This window comes from Microtus pennsylvanicus, chromosome 5 (genome assembly GCF_037038515.1).
Source record: "Microtus pennsylvanicus isolate mMicPen1 chromosome 5, mMicPen1.hap1, whole genome shotgun sequence".
NCBI lineage: Eukaryota > Metazoa > Chordata > Mammalia > Rodentia > Cricetidae > Microtus > Microtus pennsylvanicus.
In genome coordinates, this window is record NC_134583.1 from 8485497 (window position 1) to 8503083 (window position 17587).

Genomic DNA, 17587 nt, shown 5'->3' on the forward strand with positions numbered 1-17587 from the left:
TGAGACCACTTTCCACTAGAGAGAGTAGTTTCCGCTTCCATGTCAGGAGATGGCCTTTCGAGATCCAGCCCACAGCTGAAGCAATCAGGTTGTAGGTAAATATAAACAAAGATCTGATGGACCGGTCCATAGGGGGAGAAATGATAGCGAGAGATGGTGGGTGGGTGTGGGATATCTGCTGAGTCCAAACCTATGGCCAGGTACAGGCTTTGCTTTGCTTCCTCCAATCAATCCATCTAGGGCATAAGGATCGCTCCTGAAGATTTCGAGAAGGAAGCTTCTGCCCTTTTCTTTCAGACGTTGTGAATGTTTTTATTTTGCCCCCACCTCAGATCTCTAGCAGAAGCAAACATTTCCAAAAAAGGGGGGGGGGGGGCGCTTTCTTTGCACCTCCCTGCCTCTGGGTGTCTCACCACTACCTGCCAACACTGGTTCAAATGGAGGCCGATAATTTAAAACGGGGATCAAGCAGTTCTTGCTCTCAGTGTGGTCAAGTTGGGGAGCTGGGCTCCTCGATGGTTTCAGAAAGCATGCTTTCTTGTGGGTGTCGGTGCTATTTATGCACTTGGGTGGCTCAGCACCGTTGTTCGGCGTCATCCAGGTACCCAACAGAGGCATACCCTTGCAGGATATAGAAGACTTTCTTCCCAATATTGAGTCACCTCCTTGCTGGTCAGTATCAAATCGGGAGGAAGAAGTCACAACCTGTGGGAGGAAGGTACTCTATGGAGTCTTCTGTCAAGAGGAGCTTTGTTTCCTCCTAAGACAGAGCATTCTAATTCCAAACGAGGACGCTGATGCTTATCCATGCCTCAGAATCATCCCAAAGCTCTCTGATTAGTGGTGTACTTTTTCACTGAATCCTACGAAACATGAGCATAAATAAATAAATAAATAAGAATCTATGATTCGGATGGCTAAGAGTTAGCTTGTTAATTGACTAGCTGAAGCGATCCACAGACTCACACTATCAGTATTAATCTAATCAGGGAGAGATTCTTGCAGCTATTACTCTTCCGCTAGTTATTTTGTTGTTCAGAACGGGGACCTGGAGTCTGGCAGCTGGAAAATCGCTGCCGACTTTATTTACGGTTCAAAGATAACGCTCAATAACGGAGTCAAACTTGGACTTGTGCCCTGGTGTTTTATCACCACAAAGGAGAATTATGTCGTTTGGAAAGTGCCCTTCTTGTTGGTATGCATGTATGTTGTTTAAGTTCTGTCTGTCCCAAGCTCACCAGTCAAGCAACGAGCTGCTGTAACTTTCCTCATGAGGTGGGGAGCTAGAAGAGAGGTGGGCAGCTGGCAGTGAGAAGGCCAGGCATCCTCTGACACCTTGGCCTTCACTTTGCAAAGATGGCTTTATTTGGGAGGGGATGATTTACATCCCACATGTGGCTCAGTGCATCCTGTCCTCCCAGAGGAGACAGCAGGGCTGGCACAGGCAAGCTGTCAGGCATCTATGCTGAGGACACGTGCAAACACGACAGAGAATGTGAATGATTCGTGATCACTATAGACCAAGGGTAAATCAGAATCCACATCCTTCTGAGGACAGACCTGGCAGCTCCTTAGCCAGGCCTCCCTAGTTCCTTCAGGCTTTCTGCCTCTTCAGATCCTCATTCTTTTGAAATTGTAACAGGGCTATGATGAGCCAATTTGCTGCTGTTCTATGTAATTTGGGTTATTCATTCAGTGGGATGTAGAAGATAAGAACACAGTTAAAGTGGCATCTTTCAACTTCAAAGAAAGATATAAATCTTAGACAGTCGATATGTTCCTAGTTACACGAGAGACAGAGCATTAAAGAAGCAATGGCTTCTCTGTGAGATGGCCGTTAATCCCAAAGAGGCTGCACAACAAGGCTTCCTATTTACCTTGTCCTGGCTCATCAGACCCTCCCACTCCCAGAGTGATAGGCAGTGGTTCCCTTATTTGGAAACAAAGCAAAAACACCACTCTCTTTTAGATTTGGAGTCTGGGGTTCAAGTTTGGCCCCCTTGTAAATTTGGTATATACAGAGTGATGGTCATTCCACGGGGCTAGAATGCTGGATGATATTTGGGGAATGACCTGGTTACATGATTTTATTCTAATTTACAGAGTTGCTTTAGAATTTCAACGGTTGCTCCTGTCTTTCTCCAGAAGTGTTAAAGCATCTCTTATTGCAGTGGCTCTGCCTTGGCCTTGCTTGTGGTCTGAAGACCTGCAGCCCAGGCTCTAGGTGCTGCAGTGTGAGGTCTGAGATGCCTGCTTGTGACATGTTCTACTAGTGATGCAGCAGTCCAAAGAACCACCCACATCACTTCTGCATGCATCTCAGAACCACAAGCTGCTGATGAAACAGGAGAGAGTCTTTCTCATTCCACCACTAGAAAGTCAGCTTCCTGAAACTAGCTTCAAGTGGAGAAGCAGTCGCCAGGGTAAGATATGAGGGAAAGAAGGATGAGGGCTTCTTTGACTTTGGGGATACTCTGTTGTATTTGATACAGAGAAGAAGACTGTGGCTTCTTGGTGATCTTTCCATGCAACTAAACACACGTTCCTTAGGGCGTTTTTCTTTTCTTTTTGTCTTCTCGCCTTCTTTCATTAACTTGCCTGCTGAGCAGTGGCAAGGAAAGCCAAGAAATGACAGGAAGAAATTTTTCTTTTGTTAATATGCTGTGTTCTGTTTTGTTTTTGTCACCAAGCAGAGGATCGGTAATGAGGAGATGGAGCATCCTTACATTCAAACCATGTGTGAAGCGTGCTCTAACAGAACAAACAAGCAAATAGCATAAAAATATAGCAATGAGAAACCAGGTGAATACAGCTTTTGTTCCCCTTGATGAAACTCATACAATCACTGGAGCTCTATAATTTAAAAGGCTAAAAACATACGTCTAAATATTTCATTATTTTTAAAAATGTGATGAGCATGTCTAAATATTTCATTATTTAAAAAAAAATGGGATAAGCCGCAGTATAATAATGTCAGAACAGCAAACAATACAAAGCCAGTAATAAAGACAGGAACTTCTTAGTCATCTGCAACCCTCCTTGCATAGCTAGTCTTTCTGGCTGTCTTAATTATTTTTCTATTGCTATGATAAGATACTATGACCAAGGCAACTTTGTTAAGAAGAAAGAGTTTATTTGGACCTACAGAGTCATGACAGTCATGGCAGGAACTATGGCATCAGGCAACCAGGCATAGCACTGAGCAGTAGCTGAGAGCTTGCATCTTGAAACACAACCATGAGACAAAAGGGGAGACAGTGGGACTGGTTTGAGCTTTTGAAATCTCTAAGCCAGCCACCAGTGGCACACCTCCTCCAATATAGCCATACCTCTTTCCAAATCCTTCCCAAATAGTTCCACCAGATGGGGGACCAAATAGTCAAACATAGGAACCTGTGGAGGTTGTTCTCATTCAAACCACAAGTGTTCTTTATGGTTTGTTTATTTTGTTTTGTTTTAAAACTTTCAGTAGAAACTTAGAAAAGAAAAGGAAATGATTACCCTTCTTGAGCAAAAGAGAACGAATGCAATATTGGATCTAAACTCCCCACCTGGCACCTGGAACTTGGATGCTTGGTAAATAATAGTAACTTAAACTTCTCCAGCAGCTTATGCTGTGTTCTGCTGCAGTGGTGTTAAGTAGGTAGAGAGGATCACAACAGCATGGTTGAAGGCTTTATATTCGCAAACCAGAAGGTGAAAAGGTGCAGATGAACAAAGCATTTTCTTACAGTGGTGGCTTGGGCACAGCCGTGACCCCATTGTCTCAACCCTGTTCTGCAGAGACTATGCTTTGCACTGTGATCTGGGGGTGCTAACACCTAGAGAAACCTCTAATACCTGTACTTCATGAGACTGTCCTTGAAATGAGACTGCCAGCAAATTTGAGAATTGGTAAAAGCCAATGGAGTGTGTGATGTGGGATATTTGTAACTGCGTGAAGATGTATTGCTGTGATTCTTGTAATAAAAGCTTAACAGCCAATAGCTAGGCAGGAGGTAGAGGTGGTACTTCCAGGAAAAGAAGGAAAGAGAAGGAGGAATCTAGGTGCACACCACACAGGCTAGCCAGACACAGGGAGGAAGCAGAAGGTGCAAGATGGAAGAGCAGTAATGTCACATGATAAAATGTAGATTAATATAAATGGATTGATTTAAGTTACAAGAACTAGTTAGGAACAAGACTAAGATATAGGCTGAGATTTCATAAATAATGTGAATTCTCTGTGCCATTATTTGGGAGCTGAATGGCAGGAAAAAAAACTTGTTACATATGACACTCAGACTCAGGGCGTGTATTTCCACATAAGGCCAGAGAACCCTTTTAAAAAAGTGGGCACAGCTTCCTAAGTAACCCAGTGCTTGCAGCTCACAGAGGTGTAGCTACTATACAGTGAGCACTTGGACAACTGGTGCCACATAGAAACAGCATGGGCTCAGCAAATTTACATAGCTGGGGCAAGTAAATGCTGTTCCGGGCTAGTGCAATCAGAGAAGGCTGAATGGTACATAGTAAAATGGTCCAGACCTAGAAAACCTTGAAATAGATACAGTAAAAGATGGGTGTAGATAGTCATAGAAAAATAAATAGTTTAAAGATAATAAGGTCTTTAAAGAAATAAAATAATGCAATAAGAATATATATTACACACTGTAATAATGAGAAATATTATGTAAATGTAAAAATGAGAAATACACAGGGGTCTAGATCCTGTATGGTACATTGCTGACTTTCAATTTTTTAAATGCTAATATACAAAAAGCAACATAGTTGCTGAGAGACATTGAATTATGGAAACTGCTAAATTAAACCAATCTATATATTTTTGAGGATGTTTTAACCTCAAAATGGAAGTTATAAAGTATGTTGTGTTGGGGCAGAGGTTATGCTTTTTTGTTTCCATAGGAAACAAAAGATTATGGTTTCCTTCAAAATTAATGAAGATCAGATTTTATTGGGGAATACCTTTTATTGGGGCTACAGACATAAAAAAGAAACCAAGAAAGACTACAGGACAGGTGACACTGTTCAAAAAAGAACTGTGGGCATCAAAGAACCTCCATATAGAGTTTGCTTTGTTGTAGCAAAGATAGCCACTAGGCAAGAAACTACCCTGGAATGTACTGGTTGATTTGTCCCTGGTTTAAAACTCATAAACTTTTAAAGGTAGCATATATATATATATATATATATATATATATATATATATATATATAATCTACATTAACACAAGCATGGAATGTGCAGTGTGCACAAGTCAGCTAAAGATTTTTTTGTTCTATGTTTGAGCAATTAAAAGGCATTTGTAAAATTTATAAATCCATTGGGACTGTATAATCCAAATATAATATAAATCTGCATCCATCTGAAAGGATGACATGAAGTAATAAGTCATGAGGACTCTATAGCCAGCAAGATTTATTATGTCTCATTCAGTGTCAGAGCTGTTCCCATGGTAAAGGGATCAATATATACATCACCTGTCCCAGAGTCCTTGGCTTTTTCTTTCTCTATGTAGCCAAGATCCCCAGGAGGTCTCCCCAACCAATCTGATCTTCATTAATTTTGAAGAGAACTATACCTTTTTGTTTCCTGGGAAACAAATGCATAACCTCTCCCCCAACACAACACATTTCTCAACTTCCATTTTGATGCCAAGACATTTCTAAAGTATATAGGAGATTTAAGTCAACAGTCCCTTTCATAATCCAGTGTTTTTTAGCAGCTTCTGGTTGCTCATCAGCATTCAAAGAATTCAAAGTCAACAAAACACCATACAGAATCCAGATGTCCCACATGGCATATATAGATATAGATAGATATAGATATAGACATAGATATAATCTTTAAAGACTTCAGTTTTAAAATAGTTATTTTTTTCTATGACTGTCTGTACCCATTTTCTTTAGCATCTAAGCACATTTTTAAACATATTGTGCCATTTTATAGGTTTTCTGTGCCTGGACCTGGCTTTACTAAGTGCCTGCAGCATCAGCCTTCTCTGACCATGAGTCAAATCTTAAATTGACATGTCAGCTGCCACACGGCTCAGCTTAGCACATGGCACTGGTGGCTGACTCCAGCCCGCAGGCAGCAGCCAGTAGCCATGCCTCTGTATGCCAATCACTGGCCCACCTGAGCGACCGTAGGCCTAGGAAGCCATGTCTGCTCCAGAACTTTCTTAGCTTTCTCAGGCCCTGTGTTGGATATTCAAGCCTCTACATTGGGTACCATATGTAGCAAGTCTTTCTCTCTCTGCCAACAAGTTCCCAAATAGTGACACAGAGACTCTTATTAATTATGGAAGCGTGGCCTGTAGCTTTGGCTTGTCTCAACTAGCTCTTATAACTTATTTCAATGCATAATTTTTTACCTATGTTCTGCCACGTGGAACATCCATCTTAGACCTCCTGTTTCCTCTCTATGTCTGACTGGCAACTCAGCCTTTATTTTTCCCATACTTTTCTCTGTCCCCAGAGATCCTGCCTGACCTCTTCCTGCCTAGCTGTTGGCCATTCTGCTTTTTATTAAACCAATCACAGCAATCTATTTCACACTGTTCAAATATCCTACATCTTCATGTCATTATTTGGGAGCTAGCTAATCAAACAGAAAAAAACTCATTCTGGAATGCGAGGTATGTGATTAATCTGTGGGCACATTACTTTGCCTGGTATATTAGTCATTAAAGAAAACAGGCACAGCTCAGATATCGAAGAACTAGATATGATATATGAAATGGCTTTCTACCTTCTTGTTTAAAGAATGATAGATTTATACGGAGGTGGGTGAGATTCACAGTCTGCATACAGAGCCGATCATAGCCTTCTGCTCTGTGTTCTTGCTTAGCATGTCTAGACCTCTCTTTTTTTAGGAGGAAGCGCTAACACTAATCTGCCCTACTATTCCTATAGCCATTGGGAACGTCAAATAATATAATAAGCCAGGAATCATTGGAAAAGAATTCTAGAAAAATTCTTAACTGTCAACTGATTTCTCCTTGGATCAAATCACTTAGGTCATTTTCATTATTGTGCTTACTTTAAGAAAGAACAATAAATAAATTGGGACTCTTAGACCAGTGATGGCATCACGTTGACTTTTATTGAGAGATGAGCCTGCAATGTGTGAATTACCAAGCTGGTGATTCTTCAGCAACAATATGGGCTTTGTGTATAAAAGATGGTTAAATGGACGAAAAGGAGTATCAATTTATGTTCCAAAGGTATCACTCTTCAAGATGAGAAAATGCTGCTTCTGTGTCAGTGCTAATGTCTCTCAAAATCTGTATCTTAAGGCCTAACCCCCAAGGTTATGATTATAAAGTAAGAACTTTTAAGGAGGGCCGGGCGGTGGTGGCGCACGCCTTTCATCCCAGCACTCGGGAGGCAGAGGCAGGCGGATCTCTGTGAGTTCGAGGCCAGCCTGGTCTACAAGAGCTAGTGCCAGGACAGGCTCCAAAACCACAGAGAAACCTTGTCTCGAAAAACCAAAAAAAAAAAAAAAGAACTTTTAAGGAGGCCGTCACAGTAGTTCTGCCTTTGCAGAAGAAACTGAGAAATATTGCCATGCCCTCTCTACCTTGTGAGGCCATGGTATTTGTCCCATTCTCTGTGCCCCTATTTTGGACTTCCTTCTCGATCCACAATGATGAGGAATAAATCCTAATGTTTATAAATTACCGTATCCAAAGTATTATCATACAGCAACCCGAATGGAATAAGGAGTGGATCCATCTGTAGTTATTGCTGCTATGTGTCACAGACTCCTGCCTGCTAAATGTGAAGCTCATAAAACTTTAGAAGATATGTGATTGATTATTCCTTTGAAAACATTTCTCAAAGCTGAATACTTAGTATTAAGACTGTACAACGTATATGTCTGTGTGGGAACTGAATAAAATAATGGTAACTTCCTCTCTGTATTGTATATCATTCTCAGGTATCAGAAAACAAGCTTATAGATAAAAATCCAGTGCTTACACCAGTTTAGAAGATAGTCATGGTTTTCCAAATAAGAACTCATGTGGAAAAGATTGAGGTGGCAATTTCTCAGTGTGAAAGCTATAAAAGCATATGGAGAAAATGTCATTTTAGAAAATGGTTGATTCTGAGGTTTTCTGTCGTATTATGTCACAACTATGGCTTCAGTGCTCTGAATTTCATCCTCCTCTGCATCCTCTAGAGGAAATCCTCTTTCCTTTCCCCAGTCCCTTTTATTACTATGGAGCCCATGGTGATGGGAAGGAAAAAAAAAGAAGGGAAAAAGAAAAAAGAAGAAACAGGAGAGAAATAGAGAGATTTTTAAAGGAAGTTTCCAGAATATTTTTCTCTTGTCCCTTAAATTCTACAAAGAAACAATTTAGGATTGCATGTGACATCTTTGACCTGATGCCTCACCTAATCTGAAGGTGGTGCCGAGCTCTTGCAGGCAACCCCAAGGTCTCACTGTAAAGAATTCCCTGCACATTCTGAGAGGATGAGCCTTTGGCTAATTCATTTCTGCCCCAAAAGATTTCAAGGAAATGAATGTGTCTAGGAAAGGGCATGAAAGTCAAAATACACTGACACCGAATGAATATTTAACATCCTTACTTCTAAAGTGGCTCACAGATAATATGGTGCAAAGACAGCAAGTTCAGTCTCATGGCAATCGCACACTAGAAGGCTCAACCGAGTTGCCGAATTCACAGCTCAAGATGGCAACGCCGTTTGTAAGCACTTTATTTTTTTTTTATTGAGTAAATGTATCTTTTGAGATGATAAATAGTAAAGAATGCTTGTTTGTTATAGAGAAAAACTACAATAGAAGGTTTAAATCAAAGTTCTCCCCCTACTCTCCCATCATGCAACTCTTTATATTATGTACAGACACAATTAGTGGAGTGAATTCCCAGTAGAATTTTGTAGTCAGATTTTTCTGCATTGCAGATATTGAAGTAAAACACCAATTGCAAACCAAGAGCTTTAAATGGATCTGACGGACTCATTTAAGCACTTGTCTGGAATCACATGAGAGCCTGGCCTGGTCCCATCTCCAGGACAATGTTGGGCTAGCTTAAAGATGGTAGATGGTAGACCATGGGCAGTGATACCTGCTAAAGACTCTGTAAAAGTGAAGGACAAAGGCATCTGTTATTATAATTGGGAGAATGAAATAAGGAGATCGAATAGTACCTGTTGCAAAGGGCAGGGCAGTTCCATTCAATGAAAAAATGTCCTGCATTTCAAAGGACTTACAGATGTTTTGGTGGACAAAATCCTTTCTCCACAGGGTGGGCTTTGTCACAAGATTCTGGCACTCAAAGGACTGGAGAATCTGAAGTCATCATTAAGACATCAGCTCCATCTTTCGTATGCAGGCTGCCTACTTTGCTCATTTCAGATCCAGCACCTGCAACAGTGCCTGATACATTCTCCAAATCACTGATGGCATTAATGAACTCTATAAAGCAAACACCCTTCCGTTTTTATTTTGGGGGTATAGAGGTTACTCTAATGCTTACCATGTAACTGTACTCAGGTTTCAAAGGTCAGAAATCTCATGGACTCAACTGAGGACCAAGAGCTAGTATTGTTCTAGATTATTGTTAGAACAGGAATTCTGCCCACACTAGTATGTAATGATGGTGATCTAGAAATGAGGAAATTTCTCCAACAACAGTTCACGTTTCTTAACATTTAAGAAACTTACATGTGTTTGTGAGTTTGGGCACATACATGTAGATGTCAGAGGAGAACCTGCAGAAGTTAGTTTTCTCCTTCAGCCATGCACTTTGTTTTCATGTCTGTTTTTCAGTCTTTGTTTTTTTTTTTTGTTTTTTTTTTTTTTTTTTTTTTTGCTAAGTCAAACCTATTATTCTTGTTTCTTTCTTACAACAATGAAAAGTGAGTTGCTGGTCCTGCTTGATGGCACGGATAAGTCTGCTGCAGGGCGTGTAGAAAGAGGCTTTCACCAGACGGTGCTCATGCGTGGGATGCCCAGCGTGTTCCAGCCATTTCCCTGTAGTGCAACTGGTACTTGTTTGCAGTTTTATATAGGCAAGGAGACTACAAGCAGCAAAAGACAGATGACTTGGCACTGTTCCCAGCCTTTCCTGTTTTTCTAAAGGCACGTATTTGAAATGTGGGTTATCCATCCTTATAGTAGGTGACATATCAGACAATATTACTGCTGAATCAAAAAGGTCCACATAAGAATACTAATTGAGATAGAAAGAAATAGGGAATAATGGGCCCCTTTCATGCGTTTCTTTATTTACCCACTTTGGCATACGTCCCCTGAAATTCTGTATCTTACAAGTCTTGCTTAATACTGGGGAATGAGGTTGGTACAAAGACAAAACAGAGGTTCCTGGCCTTGGAAATTTTATGGTATGGTAGAAAGATAGATACAGATGCAGATCTGTGCACACAACAGATGCCCTCAGGGCACAGAATGCAAAAGAAACAGAACAGAGGGAGTAACTAATTCTTCCTGGGGTAAGAGTTAGCAGTCTCAGAGCCTGTTAGGAAAGGCTGCACTGGAATGGCGGCTAATATTGCCTGAAAGAGTAGGAACCGCTCAACAAACACTTTCTGTAGAGGTACACCATGGAAGGCTCAGAAGGTTAAAGAATAGCAAACAACAATCAGGAATTTCAGATTACTTAAAGGGAGGACTGTTAGCCAATGGAGCAGTTGAAACCAAACAAGGAAGTTTGGAAATATTAAGAGGATCTTAGATTTAAAGAGTTGTCATTGGAAGGTAGAGTGGAAAGAAGACAGATGGAAGACAGAGAACACTTGCACTTAGGAAAGTGACGGGGGAGAGGGTCAGTGCCTCATCTCAGGAGAGTGGCCTTCAGTTGATGTGAAAACCCCCATAACCATTAGGATCCAGCAGTGGCTTGAATGTTCGTGCTCAGACAGAAGACCACAGAAAATGATCAGGCTATAATCACTAGACAACTGTGTTCTTAGTGCACTGCAATTCAACTTAGGGGGAAAAAATGGCATCTCCATTGGAAAAATAAAGTTCATCCAGGGATCACATTTTCTCCAGAATCTGCTGGCTGTACTTTTCCATCAATAGAGAAAGGTCTGTTATTCTCATTCAAGTTTCTTGACTTCAAAGGTACCAGTATCGGTCATTCTGAAGGGAGACGACTTGGGTGGTTTTTCTCACTTCATCTCCTTCCATGAAGCATGCCTCCTTTTGTTCTGTCTTCAGCGGGGTTTTTGCTTGTTCATTTTGTCTTCCCCTTCCATTCTTAGAGCCGTTCATACTCTTTATCTTCTAACTGGAACTTTGTGCTGAAATCAACTCATGAAATTACCATAACCACGATCCAGATTGCATCGTGCTTCCCCCTCAATATACACATCAGGCCCCTTGTCTGAAGTAGGTAAAGCAGATTTTCACGTACGAAATCAGAGAAGTCATCCAAATGGCATATGCAAGTGGTACAGCTCAAAAGATGAGCTGGGACTCTGCTTCTCACTAAGTGCTCTGCTCTCTCTTGACACTGTCATCCTTCCCACGGACTATTTGCAATTCAGATGGCTCATCTGCATATTTGTTCAGTCCACATCTAGGGGAAAAAAAAGAGCATTGGTTCAGAATGTAGACAATAATGGCCTTTTAGTAAAAATGGCTCTTTGTAACTTAAAAGACATTAATCTCACTTAAATCTACAATTTTGTTGAGTTGACAGTGTGCTTAAAAAAAGGAATATTTAAAACTTTGATCTTTGCCTTAATGGAAATTTTCTTTTGATGACTACTTTAAAGATTCTTGAACTTTGAACTAGTTCATTTGTTCATCCACCCATCCAAACTCTTATTTATTTAGTTTTGAAACAGACATAGTGTTGTGAATACTAATTGTTGAACTAATGCATTTGTTCATCTACCCATCCAAACTCCTATTTATTATTGAAACAGACATTGTGCTGTGAATACAAAAAAGAAATAAAATACATTTTCTGTCAGCAACTCAGATTCGAGGTTCTGGATCCCAAATCCCCTATCTTTTGAAATATTTTTTTCCTTCATTTCTTTTACCTAGACCCCAACCTCTTCTAAAAGAAAGGCTTTGTACAGACACACCAATTCTTGTCATGTTTTGCTTAGTTATTGTTTGGTTGGAAATGTCACTTCAGTTCCCCTTTATCCAAGTAGTCTGGAATGTTTGGTTGGAAGCATCACCCCAGCCCTTGACATTCATTTTGGAATGTTTGGTGGAAAGTTCCATTTCAAGCCCCCTCCCCTGGGAGTTGCCTCAGTCCAAACTGCACCTCGGAGAAAGCACACCAAACAGTGACCCCTCCCCACAGAGGATCAAGACCACTCCCACAGGCTATTTAAACTGTCCACCTGAGAATGAACACATGGTCTCTCTGGTTCTCCTTCCCCTTCTCCGTGTTTTCCTGGGGGGCCTCCCGGGAGTGCAGGCATCCATTAAACCTGGGCTTTTTCTAATTCTGTTTGATTTGTCTAATTTGGATCATTGTGTCAGTGGAGAGGTTATAAGCAAATACTGGGCATTAAATAGCATCCTTTGAATGACTGATAAACAGAAAAATCGCATCACCTACAAATATATTTTTAAAACAAAACAAAAAAGACAACAGAAAAAAATATAATAAAGCAACCTTGAGGGTAGGGATGATCTACTTCTGGTCAGTCATTTTCAATAGACTTTTGGAAAAAGAAACTTGTTTGATAGTGACGATTCAAGAGATATTGGAGAATTACATAACTTGAATAAATAATTATGAAAATATGATGCAATGAAGGATTGCTTAATTTGAAAAACATGAAAGCCAAGTTAAAAAACTGAGATGGGAGCAGTGAAGCAGACAAAAGAGAATGCTAAAGAAAATCTGTTACAAAAGAATTATCAAAATTACTAAGAAATAGGAGAAAAATGATTAAAAACTTGAGGCACTTGGGGACATGACATATACATGGGAATGTTATATGTTGGGGTTGGCAAGAGGTCCCCCAAAAGACCACCAGTCACGATGCAATCAGCAAAAGCATTTATTATACCATATACATCTGGGCTCGCACACACCTGTACAAATGCTGATAACACTGAGAGACCACAGCTTAAACTTGCAAAACAGTGTGGCCATTCTACTTTGGATTGGCTTCTGCAAGTGGCAATCATATTTGAGCCTTTCTTGGGGAGCTTGGGTCCTGAAAACGCACCTGAAAACTGTCTAAAAGAAAGAGACTAAAGAAGAGGAAAAGGAAATATGCCTTTCTGAGACATGGTTCAGGAAGGTGAAGAGATCCAGAAGAACCCTTAGCCATTCTCGTTACCTTCACTAGAGGATGGAAATCCTGGGGAGGAAAAAAAACATTACCTTATTAACAAATAATTATTCCTTCCTTTAACACTTCTTAAGATGGTTCTGCCTCCCTAGGTGGGGTTCCTTCTTCCTAAGGAGTGGTCACTTAGTAGGCTGACCTGCTCAACTCAATTAACTCCTTTTGGAGTACCGCGGAAGGTTGTGCCTGCACCTAAGCCAGGAAATGGCTGCTCCTAATGGCTGTCACAAAGCCCGATTGATGGAGGTTATTCCACAGATGGCAACCTCTAATGGTTCAGGAAGGTTAGAACTTAATGAGAGGGTTAGAAATGCAAATAAGAAGAGTGAGGCGCCCCGAGGTTTCAACCAAGGGAAGCTGTCGCCTGTGGGCTGAAGAGGCAAAGGAGAAGGCAGGACCTGGTGATGGCTGCTCCTGGAGCAGCCGTTTTCCAGGTCTCCCAAAGCTGCAAAGGGCTTAACACTGCCAAGATGCTGCCCCTCAGGAAGACAGTGGGAAAAGGCAGCAGGCCTCCCTCTCCCTCCTGCCTTCAGAACTCCAGTGGGGTACCTCCCAGAGGGTGATCAAACCAGAAGGTAGCCAGCTAAGTGTCGCCAAAGCTGAGAATGGTCCTCATTGCTCTGGAAGGATCAGAGCTGGGCGGATAAATCTGGAACAGAGGAGGAGGGTAGGACAGGGACTTGTGTAACACGAATAATTGGTAACACACTGATAATCAAGCTAATCAAAGACTTAGAACTGAATCTGGTTAGCCTTGGGAAGGAAGCTGTTTTGGTACAGGAATTCTACATTCAATTAAATGGGTATTCGTGTGCAAATGAAGTGAGAACAATCACAGAGTCAAGGCCAGGCCTGGCTAGCAGTCTTCTGGAGCATTCAGCGAGTACGAGACAGGGTCCTTTATGCTGCTCTCCAACGTAAAATCACGCTAAAATCAATTTGTAATAAACAGTGCTGAGATTTCTCTACCAATTTAGATTCTACTGGTTGCAGGGACATGAAACTGTGAATTAATTGACAAGGGACAGGTTAATAGAAGAAAACAATGTATTATGGATGCAGGAATACCCAGAGAGTTTTGGGTAGGGTTTTATATCAGCCTGCAGGAGGAACATAGGAACAGGGGAAAGGCTTCGGTGATAGAAGGCTCTGCTCCGATGATAAGGATTATTGACACCGCATTTTCCCTTATTGTTAAGGTGCCCACGGTCAGTTTCCCCGCCAGTGTTTCTGTGACATCTGGCTCTCCATCTTGTCAGGTGAAGCAAGTTGAGGCAAGACTGCTCCTCTTGCTCTCAGATGGTTTCACTTTGAAGTAATCTCTCAATGCCAGTTTGGTGGCTCCCTGGCCCCTTGACATGGCTGTGAAAGCAGGAGCACAAAGTGCCATGAGAATGCCTTCGCAGGGGAAAGAATAGACAGGAATGCCTTAGCAGGGGATAGAATGGGTGGGAATGCCTTAGCAGGGGATAGAATGGGTGGGAATGTCTTAGCAGGGGATAGAATGAACAGGAATGCCTTCGCAGGGGAAAGAATAGACAGGAATGTCTTAGCAGGGGATAGAATGAACAGGAATGCCTTCGCAGGGGAAAGAATAGACAGGAATGTCTTAGCGGGGGATAGAATGGGTGGGAATGTCTTAGCAGGGGATAGAATGGGTGGGAATGACTTAGCAGGGGATAGAATGGGTGGGAATGTCTTAGCAGGGGATAGAATGGGTGGGAATGACTTAGAAGGAACAAAGTGGGCTATCAGGGAGACTTCAGCAAGAGCTGAGTTGAGCCTGAAACATGCACGGCTACTATATATCTGGGAAAACAGCTCTAGAGGAACCCTTGGACCAAACGTTGAACAAGCATGGCACTGAGTTCATGGGATTATGATTTGCCTGGCAAGCTCAACGTTAGGGTATAGGGAACATACTCTAAAGAGAGCCAAGTCTCTCTCATTCTGTCAGATTATTGAAATAGACTTTGAAGAAATTAAAACAAGAGACCTTAAAGAAATAGAAATGTCTCTAGGAATCTCATGCTGGAAGAAGAAAAAGGCCCTAACCAATGGGGAATTTGTCTCCCAGAGAGAGATCCCACAGGGTTCTTGTGGGAATACATTACTGGCTGATTAGAGGTCGCAGTCTGCCATAGCCTGGCAGCTTTTTCTAAGACTGGCAATAGGGAAATTCCCTCCCTCCCCAGCAAGGCTTCCCGTTCTCTACCAGCCCTTACCTAGAGAATGTCCCCGGCCTGGAAGACTGACCTTATCTGAAAGTTGTCTCCAAATCAGATGCCTGTATCTAAAAGTAGATGCCTGATTCATCTTTAGCTTGAACTTTGGCACAGATTCCTGCTAGAATATCTGTGCTAAAAGTTCTGGTATAGGACCCTACTGCCACATACTAAGGCTTGTGATAGGCGCATTGCCACTTAGTGCAATTAAGGTTGGTCCCCAGGCTCCCCAATCCTATATATGCTTAATACTCTGGAATAAAGTTGAACTGCTGCGTCACTGAAATCTCTCTCCCAGAGAGCTGCCTCCCTTTGTGCTCATGGGCCACGTACAAAGCTTTCTATCACCCTTCTGCCTCTTTCCCCTCTCAGACTGATGGTTACTGATGGCTGACAGGCCAGAGGGAAAGAGGACCCACACAGAGGTTCTAACTTGTCAGACCACTTTACTGGTGTGGGAGGTGTAATGTACAATTAAGAAATGTAGGTTAATAATCATCTCTAATAGTCAAGATTGTAGTCATGTTAGATTTTCTAGACGGACACATTTGTATTTCAGATGGATAGGCATCCTTCAAACCTTTTAAAGACTACAGAATATAGCATTTAAAATGTTTTAAGAAGTTAGGACTTTTCATGACAGTGAGACACATCTGTTCCTGGCAGCACTAGTCTACTTCAAGAGGATGATGGGCATGGAAGAGCCTCCTTATGGAGTTGGATAGCCATTTGAGCAAGAAACTGCTCTTACCTGGACTGCTTGATAAACTGCACATGCAGGACCCGCAGAGAAATGGACTGCTGAATTTGCATAAAGGTGAGATAGCCCTTCGGGGTTCCTGCTTAGTGAAAGAGTCTGCTAGACATTCTGCAGGACACAGAAAAATGTGATAGCCAAACTGCCAATATAGGCAGAACTAAATTTTGAAATTTCCTGCATTATGGAAAAGTCTGCCAGATACTATGGGCCTGTAGGCTGAAGATGCCCCAATAGTACAGAAGAACTTTGGGTGACTGTCCAGGCAGTGAGATGTCTCTGTCAATTCTAGAGTATTGGAAGTTGCTTACAATGCACATCCTGTTTACTTAGGTAATAATATATCCTTCTGGAGTCTTTGATGGAGTTGAAGAATTTATAGTTATAGTTTTCCTTAGTTATGATAAAAGATAAAGTAGGTATAAATATTGTCACTGTAATTCTTGTTTGATACCTGTTTTATTATATGTAATTTTACTATATTAAAGTTAAAGCCTTCTGTTTTGTTTAAACAGAAAAGGGGAAATAGTATGGGAGGTCCTTCTGTCTATGTGTTGCTTTTATTGGTTAATGAATAGAGAAACTGTCTTGGCCTGTGACAGGTCAAAAGAACAGAGCTAGGCGAGGAAAACTAAAGTGAATGCCGGGAGAAAGGAGGTGGGGTCAGAGAGGCGCCTTGGAGCCACCAGAGAGAGATGCAGGTAGGAACTTTAGCCAGTAAACCACAGCCACACGGCAATACACAGATTAATAGAAATGGATTAAATTAATATAAGCGTTAGCCAATAAGAAGCTAGAGCTAATGGGCCAAGCAGTGATTTAATTAATACAGTTTTTGTATGATTATTTTGGGTCTAAGCTAGCTGGGTGGTCAAGAACCAACAAGTAGCCTTCAACAACACTTTACAGGTTGAAATCAAAGCCCAGACAATGATGGGTCAATAGTGGCAGGGGCAGACCTTGTCCAGACTGCTTAGATGTACATGTCCTCAGGCCTGTATTTAAACTTTAATCTCATTTTAAGACCCCATAGATGGTCTCGGTGGGTCACTGTATTTCTTTGTCCCTTTTCCCAATAGGATCACATGAAATGAATCCCCTTTTCTGATTTCCTCTATTAATTTGGCTATTTTACTTGGATTCTCAGGGATGGGTGGCTAAACTTGACATCTTGAAGTAGATCATGATGCCAAGTTAGGTAATAAAAATTGCCCAATCCAAAAGTCCACAAAATTTTTCACAGGAAACGGGTATCATATCTAGATTAAACCCATTTATCATCTACT